The sequence below is a fragment of the Lichenostomus cassidix genome, chromosome 2 (genome assembly GCF_008360975.1).
Source record: "Lichenostomus cassidix isolate B80296 chromosome 2, HeHo_3.0, whole genome shotgun sequence".
Taxonomy (NCBI): Eukaryota; Metazoa; Chordata; class Aves; order Passeriformes; family Meliphagidae; genus Lichenostomus; species Lichenostomus cassidix.
Genome location: NC_139482.1, coordinates 149,369,346 through 149,386,518, shown reverse-complemented (window position 1 = coordinate 149,386,518; position 17,173 = coordinate 149,369,346). Strand labels below are relative to the sequence as shown.

Sequence of the window (17,173 nt, the reverse complement as noted above, 5' to 3'; positions counted from 1 at the left end):
TCCAGGCTTGCAGAAGCAATAAATTCGGTTTGATTTCATTTGCAAGTAGTTCCTGGGCACTGTCCAAGGAAGAGGTGGCTCTGATGGCAGCAGAGTTGGTTTGGGAGGTTTCGAGGCATTATTTGATTATAAATGAGCTTGTGCCAGCTGATTCCATGCTGCTTTGACTTTTCTCTTCAACCTGGTGATGGACAGCTTGGCTGTTGGAAACCTTGCAGTAAGAAATCAGATCACATATGAATTCCTTATTTTTGTTGGGGTCTTTTTTGTTTATTTTCTTGGTTATTGAGTTCAATGTGGCACTACTGGGAAGGAAACAGCAGTAAATTCATAAAATATTAGAATTCTTTGGGTTGGAAGGGACCTGAAAAGTCATCTCATTCCAACCCTCTGTCATGGGAGGGGAAGCTTCCACTGGACCAGGTTGCTCCAAGTCCCATCCAGCCTGGCCTTGGACACTTCCAGGGATGGGACATCCATATTACCATATGTAATATCATGTCAATATTCCCATCCACCAATATCCCCAAGTCTTTCCTCGGGACTTTTCTCAATGAAGTATTTGAATTCTTTCATTTATTCCAGTTCTTGAGGAGAAAATACGAATTTGTAGGTGTTTCCATTAGTCTTTGTTTCCTTCACCCATCGATGCCTGGTCACTGATGGGTGAAGGAAAGGTTTGAATCACAACAAATATGTTGCTCTAGGATTGGAAACTGGCAATAAATGAAACAACTTATTGTGAATTTTGGGGGTTGCTTGGGTTTTTTTTGTTTGTTTGGGATTTTTTAACTCTTGAAGATGGTTATAAATCCCTCCCTTTTAGAGGCTGGAGAGGGATGATTTTGAGTGGGAATAAAAGTAGTTGGTAGCTAATTTTACTCTCTTTGAATGTACCATGGAAGAACCAGGTGGCTGAGCCTTTGTGGGAACACATTCTGACTTTGATACAAGTTTGTGTTGATCTTAGTTCACTTGTATCCTCTTACTTTAATTATACGTTCCAGCACCATGACACTTTTAAATATCAGATTCTGAGAATGTTCTCTGCCAAAACTGCACGCTTTAAGTGCAGATCCTTTTGGCAAGCATCTCAGGAGCTGTTGACTTCCCTCTCTGGTAACCCCATCCTCTCTTGGCGAATTTTTTTCTCCTTAAAATTCGAACATCGTTTGGTAAAATAGCAAAGCTCAATGGGTGTGTAGCCCTGTGAAGATCACTGTGTCCTGCTTGCATCCCAATGGCGCTGAGTGAGTACAAGAAAAGCATCTTTCAGTTTGGTTCAGGCACATCTTTGGATTGCCTTTATGTCTGTTTTTTGGTGCATCCTGCTCCTCCCTGGCCTTAAACACAAGATGCTGGTTTAGTCTTTTTGAGCAACCTTGTGCCTTGCTGAGATGTTGATTCTTCCCTCCAGGGTCATGAAACTCTACTTCTGATTTTGAAATGCTCCAAGTCTCCAGTTCTCCATTCTTCTTCCTTCTTGATGATTTCATCAATGTAGGAATGTTCTTAGTTTTCCCCAAAGCTTGTTTTTTGGTGGAGTATCTTCAGGGAACATCACAGCTGACTGTCATGCCAGTGTTTTTGTCTTTCCAGATTGTGTTTCCTGAAATTTCCCATCAAATCTATGTTCAACTCCTTCTGCGTTCAGTCTCCTATTTTAAGGTCTTTACTGCAGGAATTATCTCCTTACTCTGTATTTATACAACATTTTGTGTGATGCAGATGTGATTCCAAAGTGGTGCCTTTGATAATACCTTCAAAATTTTTGTTGTAGCTGTCAAAAATCTTGAGAATGCTGTCATTTTATATAAATATTTATATATATAAATAGGCCAGAGACAAAAATTAAGACACTGTAGATGTTAATACTTAAATACTACTAATAAAAAAGAAATAATTTTTTCTCGCCCTACCGGGGTTCCTTTGGTAGTTATGGCATCAGCTGCTTTCTGTGGGCAAACTGAAATACTGAACTCTGATCTCAGCAGATAAGAAATATTTTTGTAAAGCTGTGCATTTAGACTAATTCTGTCTGCCGTAGAATGTGCTGAGGATTTGTGATCCTCAGCAGGCAGTTGACAGATCTTAACTAGTTCTGCTCTGTCTTGTCAATCAAAATTAAACACCCACCTCACTCCTTCCTACTTTCTCTCTCTTCCAGCCTTTTTTTATTTAGGTTGGTCATTAAAATTGCTCCTAACCATAGAAACGAGGAAAACCCGCCCCTTACTTTCCAGAGCCTTAGTGTGATATTCCTGTACTGACATCATGTGAGTTACATACACGATGGCTTAAAAAAAAACCCCAAAAAACCTGCATGTGGGCAGAGTTGTCATTAATTCCTCCCTATAATGGAGTTGTTCCTGTGGATGCCAACCAAGATCATGTCTCTGTTGCATTCCTGTGTGGAAAATGCAAGAGGGACACAAAGGAGAGGCCCTGCTGTGGAAGAAAAACACCAGAAAAAGATTGAATTGGAGAAGAAAACAGATCCATCCAGGGGATGGAACTGGTGGGAGGATGAGATAAGGAGAAGACAGCTGGGCAAGAAGGCTCATGTGCAATGTAGTGCGTTTCTGATCATTTCAATATTGGTTTTCATCCTCCTAGGGCTGCCTTGGGTGCTCTGGGAGATGAGCATAATGGTATTTCTGGGAAATTTGACCAGCAGATTTCTATGCTTAAAAACCCCACTTGGCAGGATGGGGTTTAGCTTGTTCTGGGAAATTTAAATGACCACTGTTTTTCTGCTTGTAAGGCAGTTTAAAAAGGTTTGTTCCAATGCCACCTGAGGGTGATAAAAACTTCTACCTTAGCAGCCATGAGCATCCTGAGATTTCAGTGGTGGAATCTGTGTTTGACAAATAATTCTGTTTTCATTTGAAGCAGGACTGCCTCAATTTAAGACAAATTTTGTCATTTCCCTGCCTGCCCCCCACCTTAAATTGCTATAAATCCTACTTAGGAAGGTCTCCAGGATGGAGGTGTGGATTGTTCCCGAATTAGTTGCATGTAAAAGTTTCACCACTCTTTTTCTGTGAAGGCTTGTCTCTTGGGAAGTGGACTTGTGACCTTTGGCCAGAGAAATAACAAAGAAGAAGTGTTGTGTGATGTGGCATGACAAGGTGTTGCTGAGCAACATCTTAAAATTTAAAGGTCTTACTTATTTATCCTGTCTTTAAAAGCTGGTTCTGGGTACTGTGCTTTAGCTTAGAAGCTCTTAATCATTATTTTTCCCCACGTATTGGAACTTCTGCTGCTTTTGAGGGTGTTGAAGTTGATTGTGTAATCAAAGAGGAGAAAAGGGTAATTGGGTGGTTTTTCTAAGGGTAGAAAAACTCAAGACAGGAGCTCCTTCAGCATCCTTTGCTGCTCTCTTTGGCCCCAGTGTCATCCCATGTGATTTGACTTTCTCCACCACTCCATCATGAGGAGGGATTAGAAAGCTTTGATGATTAGTTTGGAAGGCTAACTCTTGTGTGGTGATGCTCCTCCTGCTCAAAACAGCCCCAAAATACCAGCATTTTGATTAAAACACTTCCTCTGAGGAATAAGTGCCGTAAAATTTTGTAATATTTTTATTTCCTTACTTTGCATACTGTGTAAGTGCCTCTACCTGTGTTGCCTCAGCCATTCTTGTTCTTCTTTTCTCTTTTATTTTTTTATTTGAGCATAATAAACTGCGTTAAAAGCATCTTAAATTCCTTCTGAAGCATTAGTTTCCAAATTTGGACCAAAATATAAAAATCAGTTGTGAAAGTCTGTGTGTGGGAAATGAGTTTATGATATCAGTAAAGTCTCCAGAGTTATCTGAGTTGTTGGATCCTTTTAAATGCTATTCCTGATGAGAACAAATGGCCTCAAGTTGCACCGGGGGAAGTTTGGATTTGATGTAAGAAAAATTTCTTCACTGGAAGGGTGGTTGAACATTGGAACAGACTGCCCAGGGACGTGGTGGAATCACCATCCCTGAAATTGTTCAAAAGTCCAGTTCTGGGTCCACTTGGTTGTCTCAGTTGTGTGGTTCTCTCTCAGCAATCCCTTTATTTGCCCAGGCTTTCTTTTTGTAGGAAATGTAGTAAAAATGTGCTAAAACCAGATCCTGTTTGACTGGCTAATACTGACTATAAAATATGACATTGCTAAGCAGGGGGAAATGACAATAATGTGAAATCACAAATTGCAGAAAATAAAAATTACTTCCTGTGTTTTGCTAGGCATCCCCTTATGTTTGCACCCTGAAATTAAAGGGAAGAAGTGGTTTTTTGTTTCCTTTTTTTGGTTTGTGTTCCATTGTCAACAGACATTGTGTAGGCCAGAAGCAAAGCTTGCCTAATATATGAATATGTTTAACAAATTCACAGGGTGTGAAAACTCCCAGTTGAATCTAAAGATACGGCTAAAACCTCAGTCTTGGGAATCCCTGAGCTTCAGACTGAAGGAAACAGAGCAGATAAAAGCCTGTTTGTGCTTTTCACATCTGATTTTCTTTCTTTTTTTTTTCTTTTATCTGAACAGAAACAATAGTGCCAAGCTGGGCCTTGGGTCTGTTGGGCTTTTGCTGCCAAGTTCCCAACAAGTGGCTCCACAACACAACAGAATAAAATTGTGGGTGAGGTAATTCTTGCTGTTTCCTTTCTGTGATAATCCTTCTCATTTCAGTTTTTTTTGTTTTTTATTTTGGTTGGTTTTCTCCATATCTTTTCAACTCATTGGAGGTGATGTTGCATGTTGTAGACCCAGGCTCTGCAGGTGGGGTGTAGGAATGTTGTGGATTGCAGATGTTCCCCTCTGGATGCCATCTTTTGCTCTTGCAGTGGTTTCCTGGGTTTAACTGGGTGATCTCCATCCAAATTCTCCCCCTGCCATCTGATCCTGGCTGTTCATTAAGCTCTGGAATGTCCCCTGCTCATGGTGTGTTGACTTTGAGTTGGGTTTTCTGGCCAAAGCCAGAGTTGCTGGGTGTTCTCTGCTAGGAACAGATGGTCAGTGAAAGTTCCATTTTTCAAGGTGTAACAGACTGTGTCTGTAAAACCTATGGAGTTCTTTAACAGCAATAACAGTTTTCTTAAACTGCATCTGTTTTTCCCACCTGGAATATCGTTAACGGTAATTTGTATCATGGCTGGAATGGTTGTTTCATGGACTCCAGCTTAATAGTTGGAAATAAGTATTTTCTTGGGTATTTTTGGTTTGGTGTCTGTTTTTCCTTCTTAGGATGTTATGATGGAATTAGTAAAATGGATGGATTTTATATATTTATCTGAATTGACTGGTTATCTTGCGAGAAGTTAAGATATTGAAGAAATTTCTAACTTTGAAATAAATCCTAAAAAGGTCTTTTTAATTTTTTAATATATTTTTCATTTCTCTACCTCCATTTTCCAAAGCACGTGAAGCATTGCCACGTTCCAGCCCCGATTCATACCCAGAGCTAAAGAGATTTGTAACATTCAGTAAATAATATGCACAAATTGTGCCTATTAACGTTCTGAGTAATTACCAACAACAGAGTAAATACGAGGTTAATGAGATTAACGGGGCAGAGGAAGGAAAGCTCTGAGTGCTCCTCCCCGTGGCCCCAGAGCCCAGGGTGGCCTCGTTTCTGTTGACAAGCCCAGCATGGCTGGAGCTGCAGCAGTGATTTTGCTGCTGTTCCTCATACAGAGCCTAATGAGTTCCTACTGCTGGCATTTTGCTTTAAATGCTGTATAATATTATTAAATCCCACTCCTCGTGAGGGTTTTTTTTTTTAATGGTCTTTATTTATGTTTTTTTTCCTCTGTTTGTTTCTGGTCCTGGGGCTCAGTGATAAGGTGCCTGATTAGCCTTAGTCCTCTGACATCTTCTCCCAGACATCTGGTATCCTCCTGGATATCTCCTCAAGGCCACCAGAGGAATTGGCCAAAGAGTTTTCATGTTACTACCAGAATATTGTACTCAGAAGTATATTGAGATTAACCCTTATTTTCTTATCCTAAGCTCTACCCTGACTTGATTTCATTTGTCCTTTGCCTTTTCCCCTCCAAGAGCTCTCTATCACATGCTCTCCATTAAGTCTTGCAGGGACAGACAGTCCAATTTCCAAGCAAAACATGACTTTTATTTTCTAGTCAAGTGTCTCTCAAACCCTTTCTCTTTTCCAGGTTGGTGGGTTTTCTGCTCTCTGTCCATCATCCTCCAGCATCCTCTGGCAGTCTTCAATGTTTTATCAATCTCACTACCTCAGAATTGTTTATTTGAGTTTTCTCCACCCAAAACTGCATCTGCCTGGTTCCCTCAAAGCTCTGGGCACCGACTCCCCTTGCTGGTCACTTCAAAAACTGCAACCTATTTTTTTCCCAATTTTAAATGGAAATGCCTTACCCAGAAACCTATTTCATTTGCTCAAGATGAATGTTGTACTTATGACTCTGGTTTTTCTTGTTCTGGCAGTTCTGATTAAACCATGAACCCTCCATGCAAACAATTCAGATACAATATGGGCACTGCACATTGCCTAAATGAATTATTCACCTCTTAGCTTTTCTTTCCATTTCTTGGGTGCTTGGTTTTCTTTCTTGTGTGAGTTTTCTTTTCTATTTTAATTAATTTTATTATTGCAAGTTATTTTCCTCCTGTTTCAGTTGTATAGAGCAGTGATTTCTCTCTCCTCTCAGTTCTTTTGTATTTTGTGGGAGGTTGAGTGATTAAGGAATAAGGAATACAAGTGGTGTTCTCTTCCCTTCCAGTTGCAGGGAATGATGAGGAAGAACCAGGAGGATCCAATAGATCAATATCTGGCTCTTAGCCTGGTGTTAACAGCAGAATTTGGGTTTTTTTTTATCATGGGATGCCGTTCCAGTGAGTTCCTATGTTCTGTTGTCTCAGTGGAGGTAGGGGATGGAGATCCCTGCAGCAGCAAAGACACCAGGATTATTGATATGTTAGAAACCATGGAAGTGCCTGAGAATGGCCACACAGGAATTAGGGCTTCTTCCCCAAAAAAGGTGTTGGGGTCAACAGCTCAGCTGAAGTGCATCTTCACCACTGCCCACAGCATGGGCAGCAAACAAATGGGAGCTGAAAGCTACTATACAGCTGGAAAACTGTGAAATAATTGCTGTGATGGAAACATGGGGGGATAACTTCCACAGATGGAGGGACAGGGAGCAGAATGAAGCCCCCAAAATCCAGGGGTAAATAGTCAGTGACCTGCTGTGCCACTTCAGCCAGCACAAGGGGTTGGATAGGGTCAGAGAATCTTAGAATAGCTTGGGTTGGAAGGGATCTTAAACACCATCCAGTTCCAATCCCCTTGCCATGAGCAGGCACACCTCCCACTATCCCAGGTTGCCCTGTCCAACCTGATCTTAAATCTTTCCAGGAATGGGGCAGCCACAGCTTGTCTGGGCAGCCACAGCTTCTCTGGGCAACCTGTACTAATGTTCCTCCACCCTCATTGTCAAAAGTTTCGTTCTTAGAAACTATGATGGGTTTTTGATGGGTTCTTGTGAAGACATGATAAAGGATATTCTGAGGGACAATAAAGTTGGTGTTGAGTTTTCTTGGTGGGTGATCTCTCTCCCTTTTCCCTCACTTGCCATTCCAGTTGGTAACTGGGAGAGAATGAACTGAGTGTTTTCTCTCCATGCCAAGGCTGTGGCCTTGAGTCACATTGGTGGTCAACCTGCAGGGAAGCCATGCTGCTGCTTCCAGATGTTGCAGTGCAGCTGGACACAGAGGTTGCTGAGCTACAGGACAGCAAGACCTCCATCAGGCAAGGAAGGTGTTAAACCACGAGGTGCTCATAGTTTCATTTGGATCTCTTTGCAAATAGGAAAGTGATGGAAACAGCAAATGTGTGTGTGTGAGTGCAAGGGAGGGACTCACACATATTCCTGTGCGAGGGCAGGGGAAACGACTCAGCTTGCTGCAGCATGTTACTAATATTTGTGTCTGAGTGCTTAAAATTTCACAAGAGATATTAAGACTTGAGAAATCTATTTTGTTGCCTTGTAAGTGTATGATTAAACCTTCAGCATTTTCTTCTTTTTCACTGTGGGAATCTTTAAGTCATTAGGGTTTGTTTTCTTCAGGCATCATATTGAAAGCAATGAGTGGCTTCGTTATTTATTTATTTTTTGGAACGTGCTTCTCTCTGCCTGTTTTATGGAAAAGCACTTTAATTGATCTTGTAGACGGTCGAGGATAGGAAAAAGAAGAAAATATTTAATGCAGCATAGAATTCTTTCTGGTTTTGCCTCAAAATAGAAAGCCACTTGGCGAGGATTTATGTATCTAAACACGTTTTATGTAGACAGCACAGCTACGTTTTATCTGCCTACTGCAGCAAGCTGATGCAAAGAAATGCCTTGATCAATGGTATGAAGTGGGTTCAGGGTAACTCCCAAACTGTTCCATTGATGAACATGTTGCCACCTTGATTGCAATTGTTGTATCTTTTTACATTTGTGATTTTTTTGACTATTTAATTTGATCTACATGAATGTTAGAAAATTAAAATGATGCAGGTCTATTCCTTGCTGTGCTGTACTGAAGCACAGTAACATCTCATTCAACCAGGAGTCTTTCCTATGCATTTTGCAGCTCCAGGATGCTTTGGATGAGGTGAGGGAACTGTGACTTGTCTTTAATTCTCCTGCTGCAATCCAGAGCTTATTCAAGCCTGGCAGTTGAACACAGATTGCCTGAACTGCAAAGCATCACTTCAGTGTCAACACCTCCCTTTCTGTCTATTTAAGGTGAAACAACTGCAGGGATTCAATGCTGTTGTTCACTTCCCTTCAAGATTTGAGATCTGAATGTCCTCAATGCTGGTGGAGTCAGGAATATTGATGGGCTGGAGTCTCCTTGCTTTGCTTGTCTTGTAGTCAAAGGTCAAGTTAAATAGTGTGTGTCAGGTCCTGATCTGTGTTTGTGATTTGTTGTAGCTGAGATGTGGAATACACACATTAGTGCACACTTCCGTGGTTTGCTCCTTCAGTACTAGAGATTTCTGGGGTTATCTGGACATAGCCTGCAAGAGTCAGCTGAGAGACTGCCTGAAAGCTCTCCCGAAAATAATGAGCTTTGGGAAATCCTCTGTAACCTGGGAAGACAGGAGATGTGGACCATGGGGCTGTTGTCACCTTCCTGTGCTGGAGATTTTGTCCATTTAATTGAGTTAAAATACTTGGAAAATATTAATCGTTTTAGAAGTTGTGTCAATATCTTGAATGTCTTGAGTAAGTGAAAATCCCTCATTGAAATAGCTTTTTGATAGTTTGGAGGTTTTCAGCTGCACTCGTTTGAAATATGCCTTCTGCCATGACTTAAGAGTGCATTTTCAATGTATTTTGGGTCCTTTTTATTTAATATTGAGCTTGAGAAAGAACAGCCCCTGTCAGCCTCCCTCCCCTCAAAAAGAAGGATGAGAAAAAGTGAGAAATAAGCAAGAGGAGCTTGCCATTAAACCTAAATCCACTTATAAACATCTAGTAAAAAGGCATCTTTAGAAGCTCATTCTGTACTTTTATTGCAAGGATGGTGTTATACTGCTGTATATATCAGAGAACTCTGTAACAGCACGTCCTCTGTCCTCAACAACTGCTTAGAGCTGTAGGTTTTTGTGTTCAAGCCGATGAATATTTTAGCTTGGTGTCTCCAAGGGTAAAATGAAGGAGTAGCTGCTCTGAGGGATTAATAGAGAGTGAATTAGATGTTTGTAAAAGGCATTAAAAGCCGCAGTCGCTGTATTGAATCCCAGCACTGGAAATGCGAGGCGAGATGCTGTGGTACGTCCCCCTGCTGCAGAGGGACATCCATCTGGATTGCAGGATGAGGACAGCTGGTTGTTTGTTTAGAGGGTGCTTAGATGACATGAAAAAAGGGGAAAAAACTTACTCCCCACATCCCTCCTGTTTCCCAGCATCGATCATAAAAATAGTTGTAAGAAACCTTGGGGATGTTGCTTCCCTTTTCTCTCACAGTTTCAGCAACCACCACAGGCCAAGTGTTTATGGGTACCATGAGGATGATGTTTTTTGACCCTGGAAACTGAATCCCAACATTTTCTCTCTGTCTACCAGCTATGAGGCAGGAATAACACAGCCCACTGGGCAAGGAGATGCCCAAGGAATAGCTCACAATAGAGGGTGGTGGTGTCCTCTGAATGTCCTGCTCCTACGTCATCACCATGCCGGACCAGGATGGGACCCAGGCACCATCTTTGACCTAGGTAGCCACTAACTGGGGGTATTGAGACCTGTCTTCCCACTGCCCGGGTTATTTTGGGGTCCCAGCAATGCTTGGAGGAGCCCAGCCCTTGTTCTGCTGGCTGGGCTCGGAGCTGTTTATTTTGCCACCTTCTCAGAAACTGCTCTCAGCTCAGCTTGCTTTTTTTAGAAATGAGCTTTCATCATTTGTGATACGAAAGGCTCTCCTGCAATGGAGGAGGTTTGGGCTGTTATTTTTAACTGAATGTTTCATTGATCTGATTTACAGCATGAGCTGCTGGTCCCTGTATTAGCAAGAGAGCAGGGAGGCAGCCGTGATGTGGGGTGGGGAGGGAGTGCTGTGGGGAGGTCTTGAGTTACCTCCCTTGTCAGAGCTAATTCATCACAGAGCTGCAGCCCAAAGATGCCTCTTTACATAATTTTAAGCCAATGAAAGTCAGGGCTCCACTCTCTTGTAAGTGGATTCATGGATCTCAGTCCTCTCCAACATTTTGGCCTTGGTGTGCTAAGCCAACTCCAGAGTCTGATTCATTCCGAAGAAAACCTTACCAAAAATAATTTAAAAAATGCTTAGATTTTGGATAGACAAGATGCAATTTCAACTCTATGAGGCAGCTTGTGCTTTCTTTTGGGCTAAATTAATCTTGTTGCCTTCCCAGCTGAAGAGCCTGAGTTTCAGCTACTGGGACAGGGTGGGACCTTGTCTGGTGTGGTAGGATGGAGAGTGCTTTCTTCTGGGCAGGGTTGTTCTCTCACAGAGAAAATGAGGCTCAGTGGGGATGTTATCACTCTCTACAACATTCTGGAAAGAAGTTGTAGTGAGGTGGGGATCAGTCTCTTCTTCCAGGTAGCAAGTGATGGGAAGAGAGGAAATGGCCTCGAGTAGAGCCAAGGGGAGGTTTAGATGGGATTTTCAGAAAAACTTCACTGCAAGGGTTGTTAAGCATTAGAAAAGGCTGCACAGGGAAGTGGTGGAGCCATCATTCCTGGGTGTATTCAAAAAAAGTGTGGATATGGCACCTGAGGAAATGTTTTAGTGGTGAACATGGTGGTGCTGGGTTAATGGTTGGACTCAGTCTTGGAGGTCTTTTCCAACCTTGATGATTACTTGATTCTCTGATTGTCTCTGATGTGGAGAGCAAAGCCTTCATGGAGTGCAAAGCAGAGCTGGGAGCACCTGAAACCTTCAATGACAGGTTTGAGTTTTCAGCTCAGTCCTAACCAAGTGTGTAAATAAATCTGGAAGCCTCAGGAATGGGTTATTTTTCTAGTTGGTGAACCAGAAAATTAAATACAAATAAAGTATTTGGGGCACCGGTCTGAAAGTGAGAGCAGATGAGCACCACTGGGTTGTTTTCAGAATTTTTTTTCTTTTTTTGATAGTTTGAAATCTCTCACTTCCTTTAAGGCTTTCTCCTTAAAGGTGTCTTTTCTGCCTTTTCCGCTGAAGTGGATTGGTGGAGTTAATCACATCAGAGAAAAAAATACAGTTCACTGATTTTCTCCTCCACCCAGCCATCAATGTATGTGTTCACCAAGCACATAAGGACTTAATATCTCAATGTCCTCAAGGAAAACTCAGGCAAATTCACTGATTATCTATTTTTTTTGTATCATCCAGCCTATCAGTTAGCATGTATCCAGGTTTAGATTACCCATGTGGGTTGTTTGCTGCTTCTCTGGGTGCTTTGGAGAACAAATTGAGGCATGGATGGGATTTGAAGCTGAAAAGGGGGAGTGTCCATGGATACAGAGAGGATGTGGAGAGGTTGTGACAGAGGAATCATGGGGATATGGAAGAGGAGAACAGGAGTTGTCATGGCAGGAGGCTTTTTGTGGGGAACGTGGGTAGGGATTCACCATTGTCTTCTGCAGTCCTCAATGATATGCAGAAGAGAGATGAGTGGGCTTGTCATTGCTAAGCCTTGTGTTGACCAAACAAAAGAGTAGAAGGGATGTGTGTCTTTTTTATTTTTTTCAAGATGTTCTGAAAGTTGGACATTTAGGACATTGTCCTTAATCTTCCTGATCCAAAATAACTGAATTACCTACGATTCCATGTATTTGGAGTATGCCCTCTCCTCCCCTTGAAGGGGAACTGAAGAAATGAGAATGTCAAGGAACTCGATTATGAAAAGTAGCCCCTCTGTGAGGTCAGGGTGGCTACCTGTGTTTTAGAGATCCTCAAGTGTTTTGAAATGTGTTCATGTGGATAGTCCAAATTTAGAAAGGAAAGTAGGATGAGATTCAGCCTGTCCTGCTGAATCTCCTGCTGAAGATTGAGCTTCTTCCTATTTTCACACAATCATAGAATATATATGGTTGGAAGGAACCTCTGGAGATCATCCAATCCAACCCCCCTGCAAGGCAGTGTTACCTGGAGCAGGTGACACAGAAGCACATCCCAATGGGTTTGGAATGTCTCCAGAGAGGGAGATTCCATGACCTCCCTGGGCAGCTGTTCCAGTGCTCTGCCACCCTCCATGAAAGAAGTTCTTCCTTGTGTTGAGGTGGAATTTGTTGTGTTTTAGTTTGTGGCCATTTCTCCTCGTCCTGTTGCTGAGCACCATAAAAAGAGCTTGGCACCATCCTTTTGACATCCACCTTGGTGATATCTGTGGGGATTGATGAGATCCCCTCTTTCAGTCTTCTCCAGACTAATGAGGTCTGACTCCCACATTCTCTCCTCACAAGAAAAACTTTTCTCCTGAAAACTCCCAACTGGACTTAGAACTGTGGAGAACCCACTGAAGCCAATGTGTGTCAGTTGTCTGCTGGTGACATAGAATCATGGAATGGTTTGGGTTAGAAGGGACCTCAAAGACCATCCCATTTCAACCCCCTGCCATGGACAGGGAACTTCTGATTGACCAGGTTACAGGCAATGCAGACCTCCATCATATTCTTCCAAAAAACCCACATGAAGAGTCTCTCCTTTACTTGAGAAACTCTGTTTTCATCAGATGATAGTGTTCAGAAGGGAGGAGGTGAACTCCTTACATTGTTTATCTCCTGTATCTCAGTGCTTATCTCCTGCAGTGTTCACAAAAAGGCTGAAAGCTGAATTGTAGCCAGCTCAGGGCAGCAATCCCCTGCACTCTGCAGCAGGGAGATCCTGGCTCCCCACACTTCTGCACTCACAGGAATGAGCCATCTGGGAGGCAGGAGATAACTCCAAACTGTTCTGTTGGTATGGATGGCTTTGCCAAGGAGGAGGTTCCTGTCATGCTGGGTGCTACTATTGATGGCACTGATGCAGATCTCGTGTGCTCCATCATGAGCCCTGGAGATGAGCTCTCTCCTGTTCCTGGGGTGAGGAAGGCTCCTGCACACCCATTCCCTCTCTGGTTGCTCCTTTCCCTGAACACACATTTTTTAAGCTTATTTTTTTTTTTTTGTTGAAATGTTGTTTGTAAACTTTTCTGTTATCTTCTGCTGCCTTCAATTTACTAATGACCTTTCCTGCAGCCTGAATGCAGTGTTTCTGCTACTGTGGGCAATAGAAACTGTCTTAAATTATACCCCTCCTCCTCTATCCATCTCAGTTTGGTTTTGCAGGAAGATCGTGCATTATCACTTGGAGTTTGCTTTCAGAATTGAGGATGGTGATAAATAAATGCTGCTGGTAGCAACTGGAGAATGTGGACTAGCTCAGTATGTGGAAAGGAAAGAAGAATGGATTTTGAATTTTATTTTTTCTTTATGTATGCTTTGTATAGAGCTCTGTGTCTCCTTCAGCCTAGGTTTTCTAGGGTTATAGGCAAAGATGCTCCTGTCAGCTGATTTTCCTGCCTCACATCTGGAAATGCCAATTAGGGTCATTGCAGTGAAGGCAGCTGCACTAATGCAAACTCTGCTAAGTGTGCCTTCCTTTGCATGCTTCCTCTGCACCTGGAATTGTTTCCCTCTCCATGAAATGACTTTTGATTGGACACCTACAGGTGTGTTGCTGTGTTTTTCTTGGTAATCTCTGTCACTCCCTTAATTTTTACACGGCAGTTTAGCGGAAGGGCTGTTGAGATCCAGCTGTGTTGGCATTCATCAATTTTGCTCTGACTTGACTGCAAACAAGACCCTGTGTTTTGTTGGCAGTCAAGATGGCGAGAAATCCTTAAAATAGAAAAGCAAATTCATGCAATGAATGATATAGATCTAGTTTTTGGATTAAAGTGACAAAAATCAGGTCACTGTTTAACTGAAGGACACTTTTCTGCTAATTCCATGCTCTACTTAATTATGGTCCCAGTTTCTTCAAAAGATTATGTATAAGAGAAACCTAAGTTGCTGAATTGTGAAATCATAGAATGATTTGGGTTGGAATGGACCTTAAAAATCTCATTCCAACCCCAGCCATGGGCAGGGACAACTTCCACTATCCCAGGTTGCTCCAAGCCCTGGCCTGCTCCCATCCTGGTCTTGAACAGGAACAGCTTTTCTGGAAAACCTGTGCCAGGGCCTCACCACCCTCACAGGGAGCAATTTCTTCCTCATAACTAACCTAAACACACTCTCCTTCAATTGAATACGTTTCTCCTGTGTCCTATCACTCCATGCCCTTGTGAAAAGTCCTTCTCCACCCTTTCTTAAGGCCCCTCTTAGGTACTGGAAGGGTCTCTAAGGTCTACTGGACCCTTTTCTTCTCCAGGCTGAACAGCCCCAACTCTCTCAGCTTGTCTTCATAGAAGTGTTCCCAGCTTTTGTATTCCCCTCAATTTTCGGGCTGATAAATATAGTTCAGCCTTTTTAAAATTGATTTTTCTTTTTCATCTAATTTGTTTAAGCTGTCCAACAGCTTCAAGTTACAAGAGCAGCTGAAAAGGCAGGAGAATGGGACCAGTGAAAGGGAAGTTCAGCACAGACCACTGATGAGTCTCATATCACTGTCATTCTTTATGAAGATCATCACCATGTTGCTGGGAAAGGCTGAAAAAGTGGCATCTGTCACTCTGTGGTCATGGGGCCATTTTGTTTGAAAATATAGGAAAACTATAGGATGAGTGTCTGGAGGCAAAGCCATGGGAACAAGTAGTAAAGCCTTCTCTCTCTGCTCAAGAAGATCTCTCTCCTGGAGGGGAATGTCAAGAAATGCATCTCCTGTGACTTTTGCATCCCTTGTGACACAGCATCTCTCTTGACTTTTGGTAGCCTATTTGTGGAAGTATTCAGAGAACATATTCTCCTACATATTCTCCCATCTGTCTTTTTCCCAAACTCACTGGCCTTGCTGAATGCTTAAGAATAGATATGCTTTCTGCGTTACGTTAAGAAGGCAGTTCAGAATTTATTTTTTGACCTTTCGGTGTTTAGATGATAATATTTTTAGTATCTTATATTTTGGCTGCTTCTGAGTCGTTTTGGACTCTCTTTTCCCATGTAAATGCAGAGGAGAAAGGTTGATCAGTGTTTTAATCCAAAAGATATTTTGGGTTGTTCTGCCACCTGGACCAGACTGTGCAAGAACCCTTTTCATGGCACTTAATTGTTGTTTTACATTGTTCATAAAACTCTTTTTTTGGGAGTGGATGAACCGGGCTTGTAGCATTTACCAGTTCACAAAAATGTGCAGTTACTTGGCTGTACAGACCCTGAATAAAAACGCAAAAACAGAGCCCAAAATACCCTCCTACCACCAAAAAAGTGTGAAATGGGAAAGACGGAATTGTTTCTCCATGTAAACTTTTTTTTCTTTAATTGGCTTCCCCACCATATCGATGTCTTTTTCTTCTGTTTGCCACTGACTTCATCTCAAGCTTGCAGGCAGAAGACTGTGGATGATCTTTTCTTTCCTAAACAAAGGATAATACAGGCAAGAACATCTCAAATGACCTTAAGATTGTGAGATATGGAAAAAGCTTCCTATGAAATGACATCTGTTGGGGATGTGATGTATCTCTTGAATTCAGTGTAATTAGACCCCTCTCAGCTGTGTAACTTTTGACATGAATTGGCATCTGCTTCTCTGAAGGCTTAATGGTGCCTTTAATTATAAGCAGTCTAGGAATTGCCTCGAGAGCCACAGGGTTCATTTAATTCAAGAATCTCTCTTTTGGATGGCGATCAGTAATAAGAAAAGTAAGCAATGTCCTGATATGTAAATGTGGTGATGATTCCCTCCTGGCTTTCTGCTGATGGTAAATCATTGAGGTTTAACTTCAGCATTTCATGTTGCAACTTAGTTAAGACAACTTTGTCTGGTCTTGTTGTGTGTTTCCCTGTGCCATTGGATCCTGGAGTCCTTGGCCTCCAAAACCTGTGCTAATAGGTCAGTTATTCAAAAAATTCACTTATCTCTTGAGTACTTCCTGACTTTCTTCTTTTTTTTTTCTGAGGAGGATTTCCTGCTTTTTTTCGAGTATGTGGTGGGAAGCTGAGAGATTCCTTGAGTTCTCTAAACTGTTCCTCATTGAGGCTTTTTCTGCTGTATTTGGTGCCAGTTTCCCAACCAAACTCACTCCTTCACTATCTCCTTTCTTCTCCCCAGTCTCCATGGAGCAAGAAGCATTTCTGCTGCTCATCTCTCACCTTTTTCTGAGCTCCTTCTCTATTAAAAAGAATAAGAACGAAATGACATGGCATCACCAATTTTACCTTAAAATTTTCATAGAATTCTACAGTGGTTTGGGTTGGAAGGAACCTAAAGATCACCTATTTCCAAAGCCCCTTCACCTTCCACTCTCCCAGGTTGCTCCAAGCCCCATCCAAACTGACCTTGAACACATCCAGGGATGGGGCAGCTTCTCTGAGCAACCTGTGAGCCAGGGCCTCACCACCCTCACATGGTGAATTTAATTTTATAGTCATCTCTAATAACTATATTTTTCCTAATAATAATCTTGATATTGTTCTGTTTTCTTTCCTATGCATCCCATTGCTTACCTGAAAGGATTAGCCTTGGGCAAAGTTTCTTTTTGAGGTGTCAGTGGTGACATCCAGGTCCTTTCACTGGCTTC

The 17,173-nt window shown here is 42.1% G+C and overlaps 1 protein-coding gene across 7 annotated transcripts in view; it reads left to right on the top strand.

Annotated features, from left to right (window-relative positions):
• The window catches only part of TSNARE1 (t-SNARE domain containing 1), a 442,869-nt gene that overhangs the window by 10,648 nt on the left and 415,048 nt on the right, over positions 1-17,173 (top strand). For 3 of the 7 annotated variants that reach the window (XM_085053689.1, XM_085053691.1, XM_085053684.1), the window contains exon 2: positions 4,525-4,618. The exons of 1 other annotated variant lie outside the window; for it this stretch is intronic. The gene's annotated coding sequence lies outside the window, so the exon portion shown is untranslated. Of the gene's footprint in view, positions 1-4,524; positions 4,624-10,167; positions 10,226-17,173 lie in introns of those variants that run through there. 3 more of the 7 variants (XM_085053686.1, XM_085053685.1, XM_085053688.1) reach the window with 3 other exon arrangements.